Below are 20,384 nucleotides of genomic sequence, written 5' to 3'. Positions count from 1 at the left end.
TTTTTGCAGTTTCAAAAGTCCAGTGCCAATGAAATTTGCACTCTCAAAGTCAGCATGAGAAATCAACAATACTGAGCGGTAATCAAAATAATGGAAATCTGCTCCAACCTTGCAGAGCTGGTGTGCAAGTAGGTGCTGTGGCTTAGATGGTTAAAGCGCCTGTCTAGTAAACAGGAGATCCTGAGTTCAAATCTCCGCAGTGCCTTTATACCTTTACGTCAAAACAAGTAACCTGTTATGAAAAGCTCCCAATTTAATGGTGAATGCAGAGTTTATTGGCAACATCTCCATGGCACTAACCTTGAAGATGCTCTCCCTACTCTTATGTCAAACCTTTCATAGCTCCATTTTTCATGCTACTTCCATTTTCTCATCTACTCCATCTCATCTACTCCATTGCATTTACTCCTCACTTCAGCTCTGATTAAGGATCACACGTATTTGAAATGTTAGCTCTGTGTCTGGCTCCACATATATCCTCTGAATTTTTGATCTTCAATCCTATCATGTTTAGCTTCTCATGCAGATTTGCAACATCCGCAGTATTTTCTTTGAATGCATGACAGGATTTACATCCGGTAATCCTGAAGGAACATTTTGAATGTTTTTTAGCGACATCTGTGAGCAACGATTGAATGATTAATTGATTTACTGTGACGAAGAGTGACCCGGACTCGAAATGTTAACTCGGTTCTCTCTTCACAGGTGGTGCCAGACCCGCTGAGATTTTCCATCATTTCCTGTTTTTCTTTCAGATTTTACATCCGCAGTAATTTGCTTTTCTATTGAACGATTTATGTTGCTGCACGTTTGCAAGAACGACTCGGGCGGTATAAAGGATGGGGTTATTTTCCATGATAATGTGGTGCTGACAGATCTATTTATATCCTGAAACTTTGCGATTTGCATAATTTGCTAGTTTACAAGATGAATTTATTGACGTTCACACACTGCCACAACAAACACCAGATGATACCTTTTATTCCCTCTCTCAAAATACAATCTTTGTCTCTGTAGCTTCCCACTCAGATCTCACTGAACTAAACGTAATATTCAAAGTCTTGAAGTCCCAGTGCAGGTCCCTGGGTAAACAGTTGTCACATCACAAGTCACTGGTAAAAAGCGAGTACAAGCTGAAGAATTTGAGAAAGGAAGCCAAAGGGAGGCTGCCGGTCTGCTTGCGAGGGAAATGTGCTGGTGAGGCTGAATTACCATTGAAGGAAATTCAATAAATACAATATGAGACATTGAAGTGAGCTATAAGACTGTGTTTGGAATGGGCCCTGGAAGCGCAGTCGGTAGAGCATCTGACTTTTAATCTGAAGGTCGATGGGTTTAAGTCCCTGCCTGGGCTTCAACTTTGTCTCAAGGCGTTTTTGTTCCCAATGAACGACAGGAAAAAAAAATAAAGAATGCAGGGTGATTTTGGGAAAGTGGATGAACCGTGACAACGTCGTGTTCGCCGAATTGCAATTGCCGTCGACAACTTTCAAGAATTTCTGCTAGATTTTCAGTTAATGTAAAAACTCTCTCCTGGTCTTGTCCTGCATTATACCACTGTAGTTTTGTGGTCATGTTTAATTACTTCCAATTCACAAAATAGTTCCTGTTTGTTTACTTCTCCCTGCAGAATGCTATAATCTAATAACTTTCAGAAATAACTGCAATTTTTGCAGTTTCAAAAGTCCAGTGCCGATGAAATTTGCACTCTCAAAGTCAGCATGAGAAATCAACAATACTGAGCGGTAATCAAAATAATGGAAATCTGCTCCAAACTTGCAACGCGAGTCTGCAAGTAGGTGCTGTGGCTTAGATGGTAAAAGCGCCTGTCTAGTAAACAGGAGATACTGAGTTCAAATCTCAGCAGTGCCTTTATACCTTTACGTCAAAACAAGTAACCTGTTATGAAAAGCTCCCAATTTAATGGTGAATGCAGAGTTTATTGGCAAAATCTCCATGGCACTAACCTTGAAGATGCCCTCCCGACTCTTATGTCAAACCTTTCATAGCTCCATTTTTCACGCAACTTCCATTTTCTCATCTACTCCATCTCATCGACTCCATTGCATTTACTCCTCACTTCAGCTCTGATTAAGGATCACACGGATTTGAAATGTTAACGCTGTGTCTGGCTCCACATATATCCTCTGAATTTTTGAGCTTCAATCCTATCATGCTTAGCTTCTCATGCAGATTCGCACCATCTGCAGTATTTTCTTTGAATGCATGACAGGATTCACCTCCGGTAATCCTGAAGGAACTTTTTGAATGTTTTTTAGCGACATCTGTGAGAAACGATTGAATGATTAATTGATTTACTGGGACGAAGAGTGACCCGGACTCGAAATGTTAAGTCGGTTCTCTCTTCACAGGTGGTGCCAGACCCGCTGACATTTTCCATCATTTCCTGTTTTTCTTTCAGATTTTACATCCGCAGTAATTTGCGTTTATAATGATCGATTTATGTTCCTGCACGTTTGCAAGAACGACTCGGGCGGGATAAAGGATGGGGTTATTTTCCATGATGATGTGGTGCTGACAGATCTATTTATATCCTGAAACTTTGCGATTTGCATAATTTGCTAGTTTACTAGATGAATTTATTTATGTTCACACACTGCCACAACAAACACCAGATGATACCTTTTATTCCCTCTCTCAAAATACAATCTTTGTCTCTGTAGCTTCCCACTCAGATCTCACCGAACTAAACGTAATCTTCAAAGTCTTGAAGTCCCAGTGCAGGTCCCTGGGTAAACAGTTGTCAAGTCACAAGTCACTGGTAAAAAGCGAGAACAAGCTGAAGAATTTGAGAAAGGAAGCCAAAGGGAGGCTGCCAGTCTGCTTGCGAGGGAAATGTGCTGGTGAGGCTGAATTACCATTGAAGGAAATTCAAAATATACAATATGAGACTTTGAAGTGAGCTATAAGACTGCGTTTGGAATGGGCCCTGGAAGCGCAGTCGGTAGAGCATCTGACTTTTAATCTGAAGATCGATGGGTTTAAGTCCCTGCCTGGGCTTCAACTTTGTCTCTGGCCGTTTTTGTTCCCAATGAACGACAGGAAAAAAGAATAAAGAATGCAGGGTGATTTTGGGAAAGTGGATGAACTGTGACAACGTCGTGTTTGCCAAATTGCAATTGGCATCGACAACTTTCAAGAATTTTTGCTAGATTTTCAGTTAATGTAAAAACTCTCTCCTGGTCTTGTCCTGCATTATACCACTATAGTTTTGTGGTCATGTTTAATTACTTCCAATTCACAAAATATTTCCTGTTTGTTAACTTCTCCCTGCAGAATGCTATAATCTAATAACTTTCAGAAATAACAGCAATTTTTGCAGTTTCAAAAGTCCAGTGCCAATGAAATTTGCACTCTCAAAGTCAGCATGAGAAATCAACAATACTGAGCGGTAATCAAAATAATGGAAATCTGCTCCAAACTTGCAACGCGAGTCTGCAAGTAGGTGCTGTGGCTTAGATGGTAAAAGCGCCTGTCTAGTAAACAGGAGATACTGAGTTCAAATCTCAGCAGTGCCTTTATACCTTTACGTCAAAACAAGTAACCTGTTATGAAAAGCTCCCAATTTAATGGTGAATGCTGAGTTTATTGGCAAAATCTCCATGGCACTAACCTTGAAGATGCCCTCCCGACTCTTATGTCAAACCTTTCATAGCTCCATTTTTCACGCAACTTCCATTTTCTCATCTACTCCATCTCATCGACTCCATTGCATTTACTCCTCACTTCAGCTCTGATTAAGGATCACACGGATTTGAAATGTTAACGCTGTGTCTGGCTCCACATATATCCTCTGAATTTTTGAGCTTCAATCCTATCATGCTTAGCTTCTCATGCAGATTCGCACCATCTGCAGTATTTTCTTTGAATGCATGACAGGATTCACCTCCGGTAATCCTGAAGGAACTTTTTGAATGTTTTTTAGCGACATCTGTGAGAAACGATTGAATGATTAATTGATTTACTGGGACGAAGAGTGACCCGGACTCGAAATGTTAAGTCGGTTCTCTCTTCACAGGTGGTGCCAGACCCGCTGACATTTTCCATCATTTCCTGTTTTTCTTTCAGATTTTACATCCGCAGTAATTTGCGTTTATAATGATCGATTTATGTTCCTGCACGTTTGCAAGAACGACTCGGGCGGGATAAAGGATGGGGTTATTTTCCATGATGATGTGGTGCTGACAGATCTATTTATATCCTGAAACTTTGCGATTTGCATAATTTGCTAGTTTACTAGATGAATTTATTTATGTTCACACACTGCCACAACAAACACCAGATGATACCTTTTATTCCCTCTCTCAAAATACAATCTTTGTCTCTGTAGCTTCCCACTCAGATCTCACCGAACTAAACGTAATCTTCAAAGTCTTGAAGTCCCAGTGCAGGTCCCTGGGTAAACAGTTGTCAAGTCACAAGTCACTGGTAAAAAGCGAGAACAAGCTGAAGAATTTGAGAAAGGAAGCCAAAGGGAGGCTGCCAGTCTGCTTGCGAGGGAAATGTGCTGGTGAGGCTGAATTACCATTGAAGGAAATTCAAAATATACAATATGAGACTTTGAAGTGAGCTATAAGACTGCGTTTGGAATGGGCCCTGGAAGCGCAGTCGGTAGAGCATCTGACTTTTAATCTGAAGATCGATGGGTTTAAGTCCCTGCCTGGGCTTCAACTTTGTCTCTGGCCGTTTTTGTTCCCAATGAACGACAGGAAAAAAGAATAAAGAATGCAGGGTGATTTTGGGAAAGTGGATGAACTGTGACAACGTCGTGTTTGCCAAATTGCAATTGGCATCGACAACTTTCAAGAATTTTTGCTAGATTTTCAGTTAATGTAAAAACTCTCTCCTGGTCTTGTCCTGCATTATACCACTATAGTTTTGTGGTCATGTTTAATTACTTCCAATTCACAAAATATTTCCTGTTTGTTAACTTCTCCCTGCAGAATGCTATAATCTAATAACTTTCAGAAATAACAGCAATTTTTGCAGTTTCAAAAGTCCAGTGCCAATGAAATTTGCACTCTCAAAGTCAGCATGAGAAATCAACAATACTGAGCGGTAATCAAAATAATGGAAATCTGCTCCAAACTTGCAGAGCTGGTGTGCAAGTAGGTGCTGTGGCTTAGATGGTTAAAGCGCCTGTCTAGTAAACAGGAGATCCTTAGTTCAAATCTCAGCAGTGCCTTTATATCTTTCTGTCAAAACAAGTAACCTGTTATGAAAGCTCCCAATTTAATGGTGAATGCAGAGTTAAATGGCAAAATCTCCATGGCACTAACCTTGAAAATGCCCACCCTACTCTAATGTCAAACCTTTCATAGCTCCATTTTCTCATCTACTCCATTGTAGAGGGTGCCATCTCTGCTACTCCACTACTGGGCCGATATCTGGGGTTTGAGTATCTGTGTGTGTCTCTCTCCAGCTGGCACTGAAACTTCAGAGGCCAGGGGATGCCGCACTGGGACACTTCCACTGAAGAGAGCACTGAAACAAGCCTGCCGTTTATCCCTAACCGGCAGCCTGAGGCTTATATCACACAGATCTCCAGACCCCTACCAATACCCAGGTGATTCTCTCTCTTGCCGGTGGTGCAACACCCACCCGGTTCCTACTTCGCTGGAGTAGCTTTCCCAAGAGAGAGAATAGGACACTGCTGTTTATTACCTAACCAGCAGCCTGTCCTGAGTGAATCGCTCAAGATGACCCTTGATTCTTGGACCCGGAATTAAGGTGAGGAATATTTTAACAATGACTTGGTCAGAGATCGCTGGTGAGAGATTGAAGAATTTAAACGACTCCAATTATCAGCAAATCAAGGTTTATTGCAAAACCCAGGTCAAAATCATCAACAGAAGAAAATATAATAAAATCTTAAACTCTAACACAAACTAAGTCTATTCAGAAAGTACTATAACGGACACAACGAAAAATCTTATGGTTACACAGTTTTAGCAATAGCACAAAACACAAATCAAGTCCCCTTCCCCAAAGCCTCAACCACTATTAAAGTCAAGGGAGTTTCGCAAGCTGCTGCAGGGTACTTACGGTCACAGGCTGCAGAGGTCAAGTCAAAGGTGGAGAGGTCGAGCCAAGAGCCAAGAGCCAAGAGACCCTCAATCCAAACACAGCCCCTTTTATATTGTTTTACCTGGCTTTGTCCTGTGTTCGGCCAGCCCCTTTTGCATTGAAAAGGTAAGGTTTAAAGTTCCCGCTGGTCCCGCCCCCTTTGAGCCGGTCAGAGCTGTTTGTTTCCGGGTATTCCTCGCAGGTCCGCTCCTTCCAGCTAGGCAGACCTGCGCGATTTGAATTTGGCGCCGACTCCGCCCCCTCCTTCCAGTGAGTTCCTGCCGGTAGCTTCTGTCAAGATTGGAGTACCTCCCCCAGGTCCGCCTCCAACTTGGTTTTTTCTACCGTCAGCGATTTGAATTTGGCGCTGACTCCGCCCCCTTTTCCCAGTGAGTTCCTGCCGGTAGCTTCTGTCAAGATTGGAGTACCTCCCCCAGGTCCGCCTCCAACTTGGTTTTTTCTACCGTCCGCGATTTGAATTTGGCGCTGACTCCGCCCCCTTCTCCCAGTGAGTTCCTGCCGGTAGCTTCTGTCAAGATTGGAGTACCTCCCCCAGGTCCGCCTCCAACTTGGTTTTTTCTACCGCTTATCTTCAAGGGGCTTTTCCAGCGCAATGTACTGAGCCCAGACAGTCTGCTTTTTGGGATAACAAGGTTAGGCTCTCTTGTGAAGATTTTCAAAAGGTCTTCCAGCTGCTCCGGAGATGGCTGCTATTCTCACCTTGCTATGTTGATGGGGTGTTAATTGGATTCTGCTCTGGTGGAGGCCAGGTCATTTACATTTGCATGGGGCTATGACCATCCCATTGTCCTGCTTGCAGGCAGGCCCCCTGTGTATTCCCGTGCCCCTTTCTCTGTGTGTTAATCTTATCTCGTTGTCTGGCTCCTTCTTCCTTGTAGCTCCTAGGGGGGGGTTTGTAAATACTTATGTCCCTACTCAGCTCAGCGGACCAAGCCTGCTGGGAAAATTGGTTACGTTCTCTTGGCTGAAAAGTCAGTTTACAGTCTCTGGGTTTTATTCTTGGGCAGTCCAAAAAGGGCCGAATTGCCCGAAAACCTTACACCATCTCATCGGCTCCATTGCATTTACTCCTCACTTCAGCTCTGATTAAGGATCACACGGATTTGAAATGTTAACTCTGTGTCTGGCTCCACATATATCCTCTGAATTTTTGAGCTTCAATCCTATCATGTTTAGCTTCTCATGCAGATTTGCAACATCCGCAGTATTTTCTTTGAATGTATGACAGGATTTACCTCCGGTAATCCTGAAGGAACATTTTGATTGTTTTTTAGCGACATCTGTGAGCAACGATTGAATGATTAATTGATTTACTGTGACGAAGAGTGACCCGGACTCGAAATGTTAACTCGGTTCTCTCTTCACAGGTGGTGCCAGACCCGCTGAGATTTTCCATCATTTCCTGTTTTTCTTTCAGATTTTACATCCGCAGTAATTTGCTTTTAAATTGAACGATTTATGTTGCTGCACGTTTGCAAGAACGACTCGGGCGGGATAAAGGATGGGGTTATTTTCCATGATGATGTGGTGCTGACAGATCTATTTATATCCTGAAACTTTGCGATTTGCATAATTTGCTAGATTACTAGATGAATTTATTTACGTTCACACACTGCCACAACAAACACCAGATGATACCTTTTATTCCCTCTCTCAAAATACAATCTTTGTCTCTGTAGCTTCCCACTCAGATCTCACCGAACTAAACGTAATCTTCAAAGTCTTGAAGTCCCAGTGCAGGTCCCTGGGTAAACAGTTGTCACATCACAAGTCACTGGTAAAAAGCGAGTACAAGCTGAAGAATTTGAGAAAGGAAGCCAAAGGGAGGCTGCCGGTCTGCTTGCGAGGGAAATGTGCTGGTGAGGCTGAATTACCATTGAAGGAAATTCAAAATATACAATATGAGACTTTGAAGTGAGCTATAAGACTGCGTTTGGAATGGGCCTTGGAAGCGCAGTCGGTAGAGCATCTGACTTTTAATCTGAAGATCGATGGGTTTAAGTCCCTGCCTGGGCTTCAACTTTGTCTCAAGGTGTGTTTGTTCCCAATGAACGACAGGAAAAAAAAATAAAAAATGCAGGGTGATTTTGGGAAAGTGGATGAACCGTGACAACGTCGTGTTTGCCAAATTGCAATTGCCGCCGACAACTTTCAAGAATTTTTGCTAGATTTTCAGTTAATGTCAAAACTCTCTCCTGGTCTTGTCCTGCATTATACCACTATAGTTTTGTGGTCATGTTTAATTACTTCCAATTCACAAAATATTTCCTGTTTGTTTACTAGTCCCTGCAGAATGCTATAATCTAATAACTTTCAGAAATAACTCCAATTTTTGCAGTTTCAAAAGTCCAGTGCCAATGAAATTTGCACTCTCAAAGTCAGCATGAGAAATCAACAATACTGAGCGGTAATCAAAATAATGGAAATCTGCTCCAAACTTGGAGAGCTGGTGTGCAAGTAGGCGCTGTGGCTTAGATGGTTAAAGCGCCTGTCTAGTAAACAGGAGATCCTGAGTTCAAATCTCAGCCGTGCCTTTATACCTTTACGTCAAAACAAGTAACCTGTTATGAAAAGCTCCAAATTTAATGGTGAATGCAGAGTTTATTGGCAAAATCTCCATGGCACTAACCTTGAAAATGCCCACCCTACTCTTATGTCAAACCTTTCATAGCTCCATTTTTCACGCAACTTCCATTTTCTCATCTACTCCATCTCATCTACTCCATTGCATTTACTCCTCACTTCACCTCTGATTAAGGGTCACACGGATTTGAAATGATAACTCTGTGTCTGGCTCCACATATATCCTCTGATTTTTTGAGCTTCAATCCTATCATGTTTCGCTTCTCATGCAGATTCGCACCATCTGCAGTATTTTCTTTGAATGCATGACAGGATTTACCTCCGGTAATCCTGAAGGAACTTTTTGAATGTTTCTTAGCGACATCTGTGAGCAACGATTGAATGATTAATTGATTTACTGGGACGAAGAGTGACCCGGACTCGAAATGTTAACTCGGTTCTCTCTTCACAGGTGGTGCCAGACCCGCTGAGATTTTCCATCATTTCCTGTTTTTCTTTCAGATTTTACATCCGCAGTAATTTGCTTTTATATTGAACGATTTATGTTGCTGCACGTTTGCAAGAACGACTCGGGCGGGATAAAGGATGGGGTTATTTTCCATGATGATGTGGTGCTGACAGATCTATTTATATCCTGAAACTTTGCGATTTGCATAATTTGCTAGTTTACAAGATGAATTTATTTACGTTCACACACTGCCACAACAAACACCAGATGATACCTTTTATTCCCTCTCTCAAAATACAATCTTTGTCTCTGTAGCTTCCCACTCAGATCTCACGAACTAAACGTAATCTTCAAAGTCTTGAAGTCCCAGTGCAGGTCCCTGGGTAAACAGTTGTCAGATCACAAGTCACTGGTAAAAAGCGAGAACAAGCTGAAGAATTTGAGAAAGGAAGCCAAAGGGAGGCTGCCGGTCTGCTTGCGAGGGAAATGTGCTGGTGTGGCTGAATTACCATTGAAAGAAATTCAAAATATACAATATGAGACTTTGAAGTGAGCTATAAGACTGCGTTTGGTATGGGCCCTAGAAGCGCAGTCGGTAGAGTGTCTGACTTTTAATCTGAAGATCGATGGGTTTAAGTCCCTGCCTGGGCTTCAACTTTGTCTCAAGGTGTTTTTGTTCCCAATGAACGACAGGAAAAAAGAATAAAGAATGCAGGGTGATTTTGGGAAAGTGGATGAACCGTGACAACGTCGTGTTTGCCAAATTGCAATTGCCGTCGACAACTTTCAAGAATTTTTGTTAGATTTTCAGTTAATGTAAAAACTCTCTCCTGGTCTTGTCCTGCATTGTATCACAATAGTTTTGTGGTCATGTTTAATTACTTCCAATTCACAAAATATTTCCTGTTTGTTTACTTTTCCCTGCAGAATGCTATAATCTAATAACTTTCAGAGATAACAGCAATTTTTGCAGTTTCAAAAGTCCAGTGCCAATGAAATTTGCACTCTCAAAGTCAGCATGAGAAATCAGCAATACTGAGCGGTAATCAAAATAATGGAAATCTGCTCCAAACTTGCAGAGCTGGTCTGCCAGTAGGTGCTGTGGCTTAGATGGTTAATGCGCCTGTGCCTTCATACCTTTATGTCAAAACAAGTAACCTGTGATGAAAATCTCCCAATTTAATGGTGAATGCTGATTTTATTGGCAAAATCTCCATGGCACTAACCTTGAAGGTGCTTTCCCTCCTCTTACGTCAAACCTTTCATAGCTCCATTTTTCACGCAACTTCCATTTTCTCATCTACTCCATTGCATTCACTCCTCACTTCAGCTCTGATTAAGGATCACACGGATTTGAAATGTTAACTCTGTGTCTGGCTCCACATATATCCTCTGAATTTTTGAGCTTCAATCCTATCCTGTTTCGCTTCTCATGCAGATTCGCAACATCCGCAGTATTTTATTTGAATGCATGACAGGATTTACCTCCGGTAATCCTGAAGGAACATAGAACATAGAACATAGAAAATACAGCACAGAACAGGCCCTTCGGCCCACGATGTTGTGCCGAACCTTTGTCCTAGATTAATCATAGATTATCATTGAATTTACAGGGCAGAAGGAGGCCATTCGGCCCCTTGAGTCTGCACCGGGTCTTGGAAAGAGCACCCTACCCAAACTCAACACCTCCACCCAACACCAAGGGCAATTTGGACATTAAGGGCAATTTATCATTGGCCAATTCACCTAACCCGCACATCTTTGGACTGTGGGAGGAAACCGGAGCACCCGGAGGAAACCCACGCAGACACGGGGAGGACGTGCAGACTCCGCACAGACAATGACCCAATCCGGAATCGAACCTGGGACCATGGAGCTGTGAAGCAATTGTGCTATGCACAATGCTACCGTGCTGCCCTTAAGAACAAATAAATCTACACTATATCATTTTACCGTAATCCATGTACCTATCCAATAGCTGCTTGAAGGTCCCTAATGTTTCCGACTCAACTACTTCCACAGGCAGTGCATTCCATGCCCCCACTACTCTCTGGGTAAAGAACCTACCTCTGATATCCCTCCTATATCTTCCACCTTTCACCTTAAATTTATGTCCCCTTGTAATGGTGTGTTCCACCCGGGGAAAAAGTCTCTGACTGTCTACTCTATCTATTCCCCTGATCATCTTATAAACCTCTATCAAGTCGCCCCTCATCCTTCTCCGCTCTAATGAGAAAAGGCCTAGCACCCTCAACCTTTCCTCGTAAGACCTACTCTCCATTCCAGGCAACATCCTGGTAAATCTTCTTTGCACCTTTTCCAGAGCTTCCACATCCTTCCTAAAATGAGGCGACCAGAACTGTACACAGTACTCCAAATGTGGCCTTACCAAAGTTTTGTACAGCTGCATCATCACCTCACGGCTCTTAAATTCAATCCCTCTGTTAATGAACATTTTGAATGTTTTTTAGCGACATCTGTGAGCAACGATTGAATGATTAATTGATTTACTGGGACGAAGAGTGACCCGGACTCGAAATGTTAACTCGGTTCTCTCTTCACAGGTGGTGCCAGACCCGCTGAGATTTTCCGTCATTTCCTGTTTTTCTTTCAGATTTTACATCCGCAGTAATTTGCTTTTATATTGAACGATTTATGTTGCTGCACGTTTGCAAGAACGACTCGGGCGGTATAAAGGATGGGGTTATTTTCCATGATGATGTGGTGCTGACAGATCTATTTATATCCTGAAACTTTGCGATTTGCATAATTTGCTAGTTTACAAGATGAATTTATTTACGTTCACACACTGCCACAACAAACACCAGATGATACCTTTTATTCCCTCTCTGAAAATACAACCTTTGTCTCTGTAGCTTTCCACTCAGATCTCACCGAACTAAATGTAATCTTCAAAGTTTTGAAGTCTCAGTGCAGGTCCCTGAGTAAACAGTTGTCACATCACAAGTCACTGGTAAAAAGCGAGTATAAGCTGTAGAATTTGAGAAAGGAAGCCAAAGGGAGGCTGCCGGTCTGCTTGCGAGGGAAATGTGCTGGTGAGGCTGAATGACCATTGAAGGAAATTCAAAAGATACAATATGAGACTTTGAAGTGAGCTATAAGACTGTGTTTGGAATGGGCCCTGGAAGCGCAGTCGGTAGAGCATCTGACTTTTAATCTGAAGATCGATGGGTTTAAGTCCCTGCCTGGGCTTCAACTTTGTCTCAAGGCGTTTTTGTTCCCAATGAACGACAGGAAAAAAGAATAAAGAATGCAGGGTGCTTTTGGGAAAGTGGATGAACCGTGACAACGTCGTGTTTGCCAAATTGCAATTGCCGTCGACAACTTTCAAGAATTTTTGCTAGATTTTTAGTTCATGTAACAACTCTATTGGTCTTGTCCTGCATTATTCCACTTTAGTTTTGTGGTCATGTTTATTTACTTTCACTTCACAAAATATTTCCTGTTTGATTACTTCTTCCCTGCAGAATGCTATAATCTAATAACTTTCAGAAATAACTGCAATTTTTACAGTTTCAAAAGCCCAGTGCCGATGAATATTTTAATTTGCACTCTCAAAGTCAGCATGAGAAATCAACAATACTGAGCGGTAATCAAAATAATGGAAATCTGTTCCAAACTTGCAGAGTTGGTTTGCAAGTTGGTGCTGTGGCTTAGATGGTAAAAGTGCCTATCTAGTAAACAGGCGATCCTGAGTTCAAATCTCAGCAGTGCCTTTATACCTTTATGTCAAAACAAGTAACCTCTTATGAAAAGCTCCCAATTTAATGGTGTATGCAGAATATATTGGCAAAACCTCCATGGCACTAACCTTGAAGGTGCTTTCCCTACTCTTATGTCAAACTTTTCATAGCTCCATTTTTCACGCAACTTCCATTTTCTCATCTACTCCATTGCATTTACTCCTCACTTCAGCTCTGATTAAGGATCTCACGGATTTGAAATGTTAACTCTGTGTCTGGCTCCACATATATCCTCTGATTTTCTGAGCTTCAATCCTATCATGTTTAGCTTCTCATGCAGATTCGCAACATCCGCAGTATTTTCTTTGAATGCATGACAGGATTTACCTCCGGTATTCCAGAAGGAACGTTTTGAAAATTTATCAGCGATATCTGTAAGCAAAGATTGAATGATTAAATGATTTACTCTGATGAAGAGTGACCCAGCCTCGAAGCGTTAGCTCGGTTCTCTCTTCACAGATGCTGCCAGACCCACTGAGATTTTCCATCATTTCCTGTTTGTTTCCAGATTTCACATCTGCAGTAATTTGCCTTTTTATTGGACGATATATGTTGCTGCATGTCAGCAAGAACGATTTGGGCGGGATAAAGGATGGGGCGTTTTCCATTAAGATGTGGAGTTGACAGATCTATTTACGCCCTGAAACTTTGCGATTTGCATAATTTGCGGTTTACAAAATGAGCTTACTTGCGTTCACACTCTGCCACAACAAACAACAGATGACACCCTTTATTCCCTCTCTTAAAATACAATTTGTATCTCTGTAGCTTCCCACTCATATCTCAGCGACCTAACCGTAATCTTCAATGTCTTGAAGTCCCAGTGCATGTCCCTGGGTAACAACAGTTGTCACATCACAGGTCATTGGTAAAATACGAGTCCAAGTTGAAGAATTTGAGAAAGGAAGCCGAAGGGAGGCTGCCGGTCTGCTTGCGAGGGAAATGAGCTGGAGAGGCTGAATGACCAGTGAAGGAAAATCAAAAGATACAATATGAGACTTTGACGTAAGATATGAGAGCATTTTTGAAATGGGTCCTGGGAGCTCAGTTGGTAGAGCATTAGACTTTTAATCTGAGAGTCCAGGGTTCAAGTCCCTGTCAGGGCTTTGATTTTGGCTCAAGGCATTTGCTTCCCAATGAACGGTAGGAAAAAAGAATAAAGAATGCAGGATGCTTTATGGAAAGTGGAAGGACCGTGAATAACGTCGTGTTTGCCAAATTGCAACAGCCGTCGCGAATTTTCAAGAATTCTTGCTAGATTTTCAGTTAATGTAAAAACTCTCTCCTGGTCTGGTCCTGCATTATACCACTATAGTTTTCTGGCCATGTTTAATCACTTCCCAATTCGCAAAACATTTCCTGTTTGTTTACTTCTTTCCTGCAGAACTGCTATAAACTAATAACTTTCAGCAAATAACTGCAATTTTGACAGTTTCAAAACCCCAGTGCACTCACAAAGTCAGTATGAGAAATCAACAATGATGCACGATCAATTACACTCAAGACGAAGTGATTTCATAACTGAAGGCTTTAATCGACTAGAACTGTTTCCCAGCAGCTTCGGTATAGAAAGTGAAGGCTGCTGGGACGGCACCAGTTCTTATACTCCACCTGTCAGGGCGGAGCTACGTATCAACAGCCAATGGTAAACTCCTAGGTTTAACCAATGGTCATCAGCCTCTTAGGTACAGCAATACCTGATAATACCACATTCACCCCCTGTTAAAAAAGAGTCCGGCGGGGGTGGTGGCCAGTGGTAACAGTCGCCTTTAACATGGTATGATCAGATATGGAGGTACTGTGATACGTCCTTACAGAGCTGTCGAGAATATTTACAAATTGTTTGTTCACGGTTAAAGTCACAGCGAAGCAATCAGTCGATCGGGTGACCTGGTCGTCCTTCTGGACCGTCTGGGCTTCGGTGGTGATTCTGGTGGGGGTCCAGGTGGTTGCGACTCCGGGAGTGTAGTTTTGGCCTCCCTGGCAGCTTCGTCACCCCTAGGCGGCGCTGTTGGGGCAAACGGTTGACACGGGGGGGTCGCCTGTAGGGGGCATCGGTGGGTGGGCGGGCCTAGGCAGGAGCGGCGGGAGTACTGACCCTCCAGTGAGGTGCTGTCAGGGGGGTGGGGGTAATGGTCCGGGTGCGTGTGGGGTTCCGGCGGGCGCCAGGTCCCGGAGGGAGACTGTATCTTGCCTGGCGTCAGGGAACGCCACAAAGACGTACTGGGGGTTAGCGTGCAGCAGGTGGACCCTCTCGACCAATGGGTCCAACTTGTGCGCCCGCACATGCTTCCGAAGCAGGATGGGTCCGGGTGTCGCTAGCCAGGTTGGGAGCGAGGTCCCGGAGGAGGACTTCCTGGGGAAAACAAGGAGACGTTCATGAGGTGTCTGATTGGTAGTTGTACAGAGCAGCGACCGGATGGCGTGGAGGGCCACCGGGAGGACCTCTTGCCAGCGGGAGACTGGGAGATTCCTGGACCATAGGGCCAGTAGAACAGTCTTCCAGACCGTTCCGTTCTCCCTCTCCACCTGTCCGTTTCCCCGGGGGTTGTAACTGGTCATCCTGCTTGTGGCAATGACCCTGCTGAGCAGGAATTGACGCAGTTCGTCGCTCATAAAGGAGGACCCCCTATCACTGCGTATGTACGCAGGGAAACCGAACAGTGTAAAGATACCCTGGAGGGCCTTGATGATGGTGGTTGCGGTCATGTCGGGGCAGGGGATGGCGAATGGGAACCGGGAGTACTCGTCAATCACGTTCAGGAAATACGTGTTGCGGTCGGTGGAGGGGAGGGGGCCTTTGAAATCCATGCTGAGGAGTTCAAAGAGATGGGAAGCCTTTATCAGGTGCACCCTCTCTGGCCGGTAGAAGTGTGGTTTGCACTCCGCGCAGATTTGTCAGTCCTTGGTGACTGTCCTGACCTCCTCGATGGAGTCGGGCAGGTTGCGGGTCTTGATGAAGTGGAAGACACGAGTGACCCCCGGGTGGCAGAGGTCCTCGTGGAGGGCTCGGAGGGGGTCCACTTGTGCAGTGGCACAAGTGCCGTGGGACAGGGCATCAGGAGGCTCGTTTAGCTTCCCCAGACGGTACAAGATCTCGTAGTTGAAGGTGGAGAGTTCTATCCTCCACCGCAAGATCTTGTCATTTTTAATCTTGCCCCGCTGTGCATTATCGAACATGAAAGCAACCGACCGTTGGTCCGTGAGGAAAGTGAATCTCCTGCCGGCCAGGTAATGCCTCCAATGCCTCACAGCTTCAACTATGGCTTGTGCCTCTTTTTCGACCAAGGAATGGCGCATTTCGGAAGCGTGGAGGGTACAGGAGAAGAAGGCCACGGGCCTGCCCGCTTGGTTGAGGGTGGCCGCCAGAGCTATGTCGGACGCATCGCTCTCGACCTGGAAGGGGAAGGACTCGTCGATGGCACACATCGTGGCCTTTGCAATGTCTGCTTTGATACGGCTGAAGGCCTGGCGGGCCTCGGTCGACAGGGGGAAGGTTGTGGACTGGATTAGGGGTCGGGCTTTGGCTGCGTAGTTCGGGACCCACTGGGCGTAGTAACCGAAAAACCCTCGACAGCGCTTCAGGGCCTTGGGGCAGTGAGGGAGGGGGAACTCCATAAGGGGGCGCATGCGCTCAGGGTCGGGGCCTAAAACTCAATTTCGCACTACGTAGCCTAGAATGGCTAGACAGTCGGTGTTGAATACGCATTTATCCTTATTGTACGTTAAGTTAAGGATTTTCAGGTTAGCTCTATTTGGAGTTGCGGAAGAGCCGGGAGTGCAGGAGGCGAAAGAGGCCGACGTTGTGCCCTTTGCGTCCCTAGTAGCCCGGCGCAGGATCCTACTCATGTGGAAGGAGGCGAAACCCCCCGGACTGGAGGCCTGGGTAAACGATATGGCGGGGTTCATTAAACTGGAGCAGATAAAGTTTGCCCTGAGAGGATCGGCTCAAGGGTTCACCAAGCGGTGGCAGCCATTTCTCGACTACCTAGGGGAACGTTAGAGGGGAGACAGATGACCAGCAGCAGCAACCCAGGGGGGAGGGGGGGGGGAGGGGGCGGGGGGGGTTTTAGTTTAGTTTATGTCAAAAGATAATGGGGTTTTGTTATTTGTGTATTGTTAAACATTTCTGTATTGTTACGTTTGCTTTGTAAGAGGGGAAAAATTGTTGTTTGGGGAAAAAATTTTCAATAAAATATATTTTTTAAAAAAAGTTAAGGATTTTCGCGGTCTGGAGAAATTTACGGAGGTTGGTGTTGTGGTCCTGCTGGTCATGGCCGCAGATGGTGACGTTATCCAGATACGGGAACGTTGCGCGGAAGCCGTACTGGTCAACCATTCGGTCCATCTCTCGCTGGAAGACCGACACCAAAGGGAACTCTTAAAAATTGATAGAGCCGCCCATCTGCTTCGAAGGCAGTGTACTTGCGGTCACTATTAAGGAGGGGTAGCTGATGGTAGGCGGACTTGAGATCCACCGTGGAGAAGACCTTGTATTGCGCAATCCTGTTTACCAGGTCGGCTATACGGGGGAGAGGGTACGCGTCCAGCTGCGTAAACCTGTTGATGGTCTGACTGTAGTCGATGACCATCCTATGTTTCTCCCCGGTCTTTACCGCCACTACTTGAGCTCTCCAGAGACTGTTGCTCGCTTCGATGACCCCTTCCCTCAGCAGCCTTTGGACCTCTGACCTGATGAAGGTCCGGTCCTGGGCACTGTACCGTCTGCTCCTGGTGGCGACGGGTTTGCAATCCAGGGTGAGGTTCGCAAACAGGGAAGGCGGGTCGACCTTAAAGGTCGCAAGGCCGCAGACATTAAGGGGGGGTATAGGGCCGCCGATTTAAAGGTCAGGCTTTGCAAGTTACATTGGAAGTCCAACCCCATGAGTGCAGCCGCGCAGAGGTGCGGCAGGACAAAAAGGCGGAAATTGTTGAATCTCCTGCCTTGGACAGTGAGATTCGCTAGGCAGAACCCCTTTATCTCCACCGAGTGTGACCCGGAGGCCAGGGAGATCCTTTGGTTTACAGGGTGGGTAACAAGTGAATAGCGCCTTACCATGTCGGGGTGAACAAAGCTTTCCGTGCTCCCAGAGTCAATCAGGCAAGATGTCTCGTGGCCGTTGATGAAGACCGTCATTGTTGCTGTTGCGAGTGTCCGAGGTCGACTTTGGTCCAGTGTCACCGAGGCCAGATGAAGCAGTTGCGATTTCTGATTGGGCAGCGTTTCGTCGGTTGTGCTGGGGGCCTGGGGCCCCATCCAAGTTGGCGTCTCCCATGGGTCGCACATGGTGATCGGTGATGGACAAGATGGCGGCGGGGATGGACAAAATGGCGGCACCCACCCGTCCAGCGTGGAGTCCGGGGGGCAAGATGGCCGTGCCCATGGGTCGCGTGTGGCCCGAGGATAGTGGGGTGGCGGTGAGCGCTGGCCGGTCGGGGCCTGAAGGGGGGGTTGGCGCGGCGGTCCGGAGTCGCTGGAGACCGCGGCCACAGCGTGGGCCTGGCAGACCCCCACAAAGTGGCCCTTCTTGCTGCACCCTTTGCAGGCGGCGGTGCGGGCCGGGCAGCGCTGGCGGGGATGATTCACATGCCCACAGAAGAAACAGCGGTGCCCGGCGGCGTTAGCGGGCCATCTCGCAGCGCAGGCCTGCGCTGTCAGGGGAAGGTCTGTGGGGCTGCCGCTGTGGGGTGCCACGCAGCCCAGGGGGCTGCTGCGCGGTCGGGCGCATAGGATTGCGTGTTTTGGGAGGCTACGTCCATGGACCCTGCCAGGGCCCATGCCTCTCCAAGTCCCAGGGTGTCCTTTTCTAATAGTCTTTGGCGGATCTCAGAAGAGCTCATACCTGCTACGAAGGCAGCCCTGATTAAAAGTTCCGTGTGCTCGCTCCCTGAAAATTGCGGGCAGCCACAGTTTCGGCCCAGCACCAGTAGCGCCCGGTAGAAAGCCTCCAACGATTCCCCGGGTCTTTGCCGTCTCGTTGCAAGCAGGTGACGTGCGTAGACCTGATTTACAGGGCGGATATAATGTCCTTTTAACAGTTCGATCGCGGGATCATAGTCCTCCGCCTCCTCGATAAGGGTGTAGATCCCAGGGCTGACCCTTGAGTGCAGGAGATGCATTTTCTGTCCTTCGGAGGGGGTACCTCCGGCCGTCTCGAGGTAGCCTTTAAAGCACGCCAGCCAGTGTTTAAATATTGCAGCCGAGTACTCCGCGTGGGGGCTGAGTTGTAGGTACTCCGGTTTGATTCGGAGATCCATCCTTCCAGCTGAAGTGTAGTCGATTAAATTGATGCACGATCAATTACACTCAAGACAAAGTCATTTCCTAACTGAAGGCTTTAATCGACTAGAACTTGTTCCCCAGCAGCTTCGGTACAGAAAGTGAAGGCTGCTGGGATGGCACCAGTTCTTATACACCATCTGTCAGGGCGGAGCTACGTATCAACAGCCAATGGTAAACTTCTAGGTTTAACCAATGGTCATCAGCCTCTTAGGTACAGCAATACCTGATAATACCACAAACAATACTGATGTTTAATCAAAACAATTGAAATCTGTTCTACACTTGCAAAACTGTCTGGCAGATTGGCGCTGTGGCTTAGATGGTTAAAGCGCCTGTCTTGTAACAGGAGATCTTGAATTCACATCTCAGCAGTGCCTTTGTACCTTTAGGTCAAAGCATGTAGCCTGTGAAGAATGCTCCTCATTTAATGGTGAACACAGAAAATGTCGGCAAAATGTCTGTCGTGCCGACTTTCAAGTTTGCTTTCCCCTGTTTTAATGTCAAACTTTATTCAACCTTCCATATCTCCCATTTTTCACGCAACTTCCATTTTCCTCATCGACTCCATTGCATGTAACCTCGCTTCAGCTCTGAATAAGGATCACACGGATTTGAAACATTAACTTTGTGTCTGGCTCCACAGACATCCTCTAATTTTCTGAGCTTTAATCCAATCATTTTTAGTTTCTCATGCACATTCACAACATGTGCAGTATTTTCCTTTGAATGCATGACAGGATTGACCTCAGGAAATTTTGAATGTCTGTCAGCGATGTCTGTGAGCAAAGATTGAATGATTAAATGATTTACTCTGATGAAGAGTGACCCAGCCTCGAAGCGTTAGCTCGGTTCTCTCTTCACAGATGCTGCCAGACCCACTGAGATTTTCCATCATTTCCTGTTTTAATTCAGATTTCACATCCGCAGTAATTTGCCTTTTTATTGGACGATATATGTTGCTGCATGTCAGCAAGAACGATTTGGGCGGGATAAAGGATGGGGCGTTTTCCATGAAGATGTGGCGTTGACAGATCTATTTACCCCCTGAAACTTTGCGATTTGCATAATTTGTTACTTTACTCGATGAGCTTACTTGCGTTCACACTCTGCCACAACAAACAACAGAGAACACCCTTTATTCCCTCTCTCAAAATACAATCTGTATCTCTGCAGCTTCCCACTGATATCTCAGCGAACT

At 45.4% G+C, this 20,384-nt stretch overlaps 6 non-coding genes across 6 annotated transcripts; all 6 read left to right on the top strand.

Annotated features, from left to right (window-relative positions):
- The first annotated feature begins 131 nt into the window (after nucleotides 1–131).
- trnat-agu (transfer RNA threonine (anticodon AGU)) lies at nucleotides 132–205 on the top strand. Its single transcript has one exon. It is a non-coding gene; the product is annotated as a tRNA-Thr (tRNA).
- A 1,593-nt stretch (nucleotides 206–1,798) lies between these two features.
- Nucleotides 1,799–1,872, top strand: trnat-agu (transfer RNA threonine (anticodon AGU)). Its single transcript has one exon. It is a non-coding gene; the product is annotated as a tRNA-Thr (tRNA).
- A 1,593-nt stretch (nucleotides 1,873–3,465) lies between these two features.
- On the top strand, nucleotides 3,466–3,539 carry trnat-agu (transfer RNA threonine (anticodon AGU)). Its single transcript has one exon. It is a non-coding gene; the product is annotated as a tRNA-Thr (tRNA).
- Nucleotides 3,540–5,132: 1,593 nt separating this feature from the next.
- Nucleotides 5,133–5,206, top strand: trnat-agu (transfer RNA threonine (anticodon AGU)). Its single transcript has one exon. It is a non-coding gene; the product is annotated as a tRNA-Thr (tRNA).
- A 3,362-nt stretch (nucleotides 5,207–8,568) lies between these two features.
- On the top strand, nucleotides 8,569–8,642 carry trnat-agu (transfer RNA threonine (anticodon AGU)). Its single transcript has one exon. It is a non-coding gene; the product is annotated as a tRNA-Thr (tRNA).
- A 4,160-nt stretch (nucleotides 8,643–12,802) lies between these two features.
- trnat-agu (transfer RNA threonine (anticodon AGU)) lies at nucleotides 12,803–12,876 on the top strand. Its single transcript has one exon. It is a non-coding gene; the product is annotated as a tRNA-Thr (tRNA).
- Nucleotides 12,877–20,384: the final 7,508 nt, after the last annotated feature.

This window comes from Scyliorhinus torazame, chromosome 4 (genome assembly GCF_047496885.1).
Source record: "Scyliorhinus torazame isolate Kashiwa2021f chromosome 4, sScyTor2.1, whole genome shotgun sequence".
Classification (NCBI taxonomy): Eukaryota; Metazoa; Chordata; class Chondrichthyes; order Carcharhiniformes; family Scyliorhinidae; genus Scyliorhinus; species Scyliorhinus torazame.
Note: the sequence above shows the minus strand (reverse complement) of the source record. Positions and strands in the feature narration are given on the sequence as shown.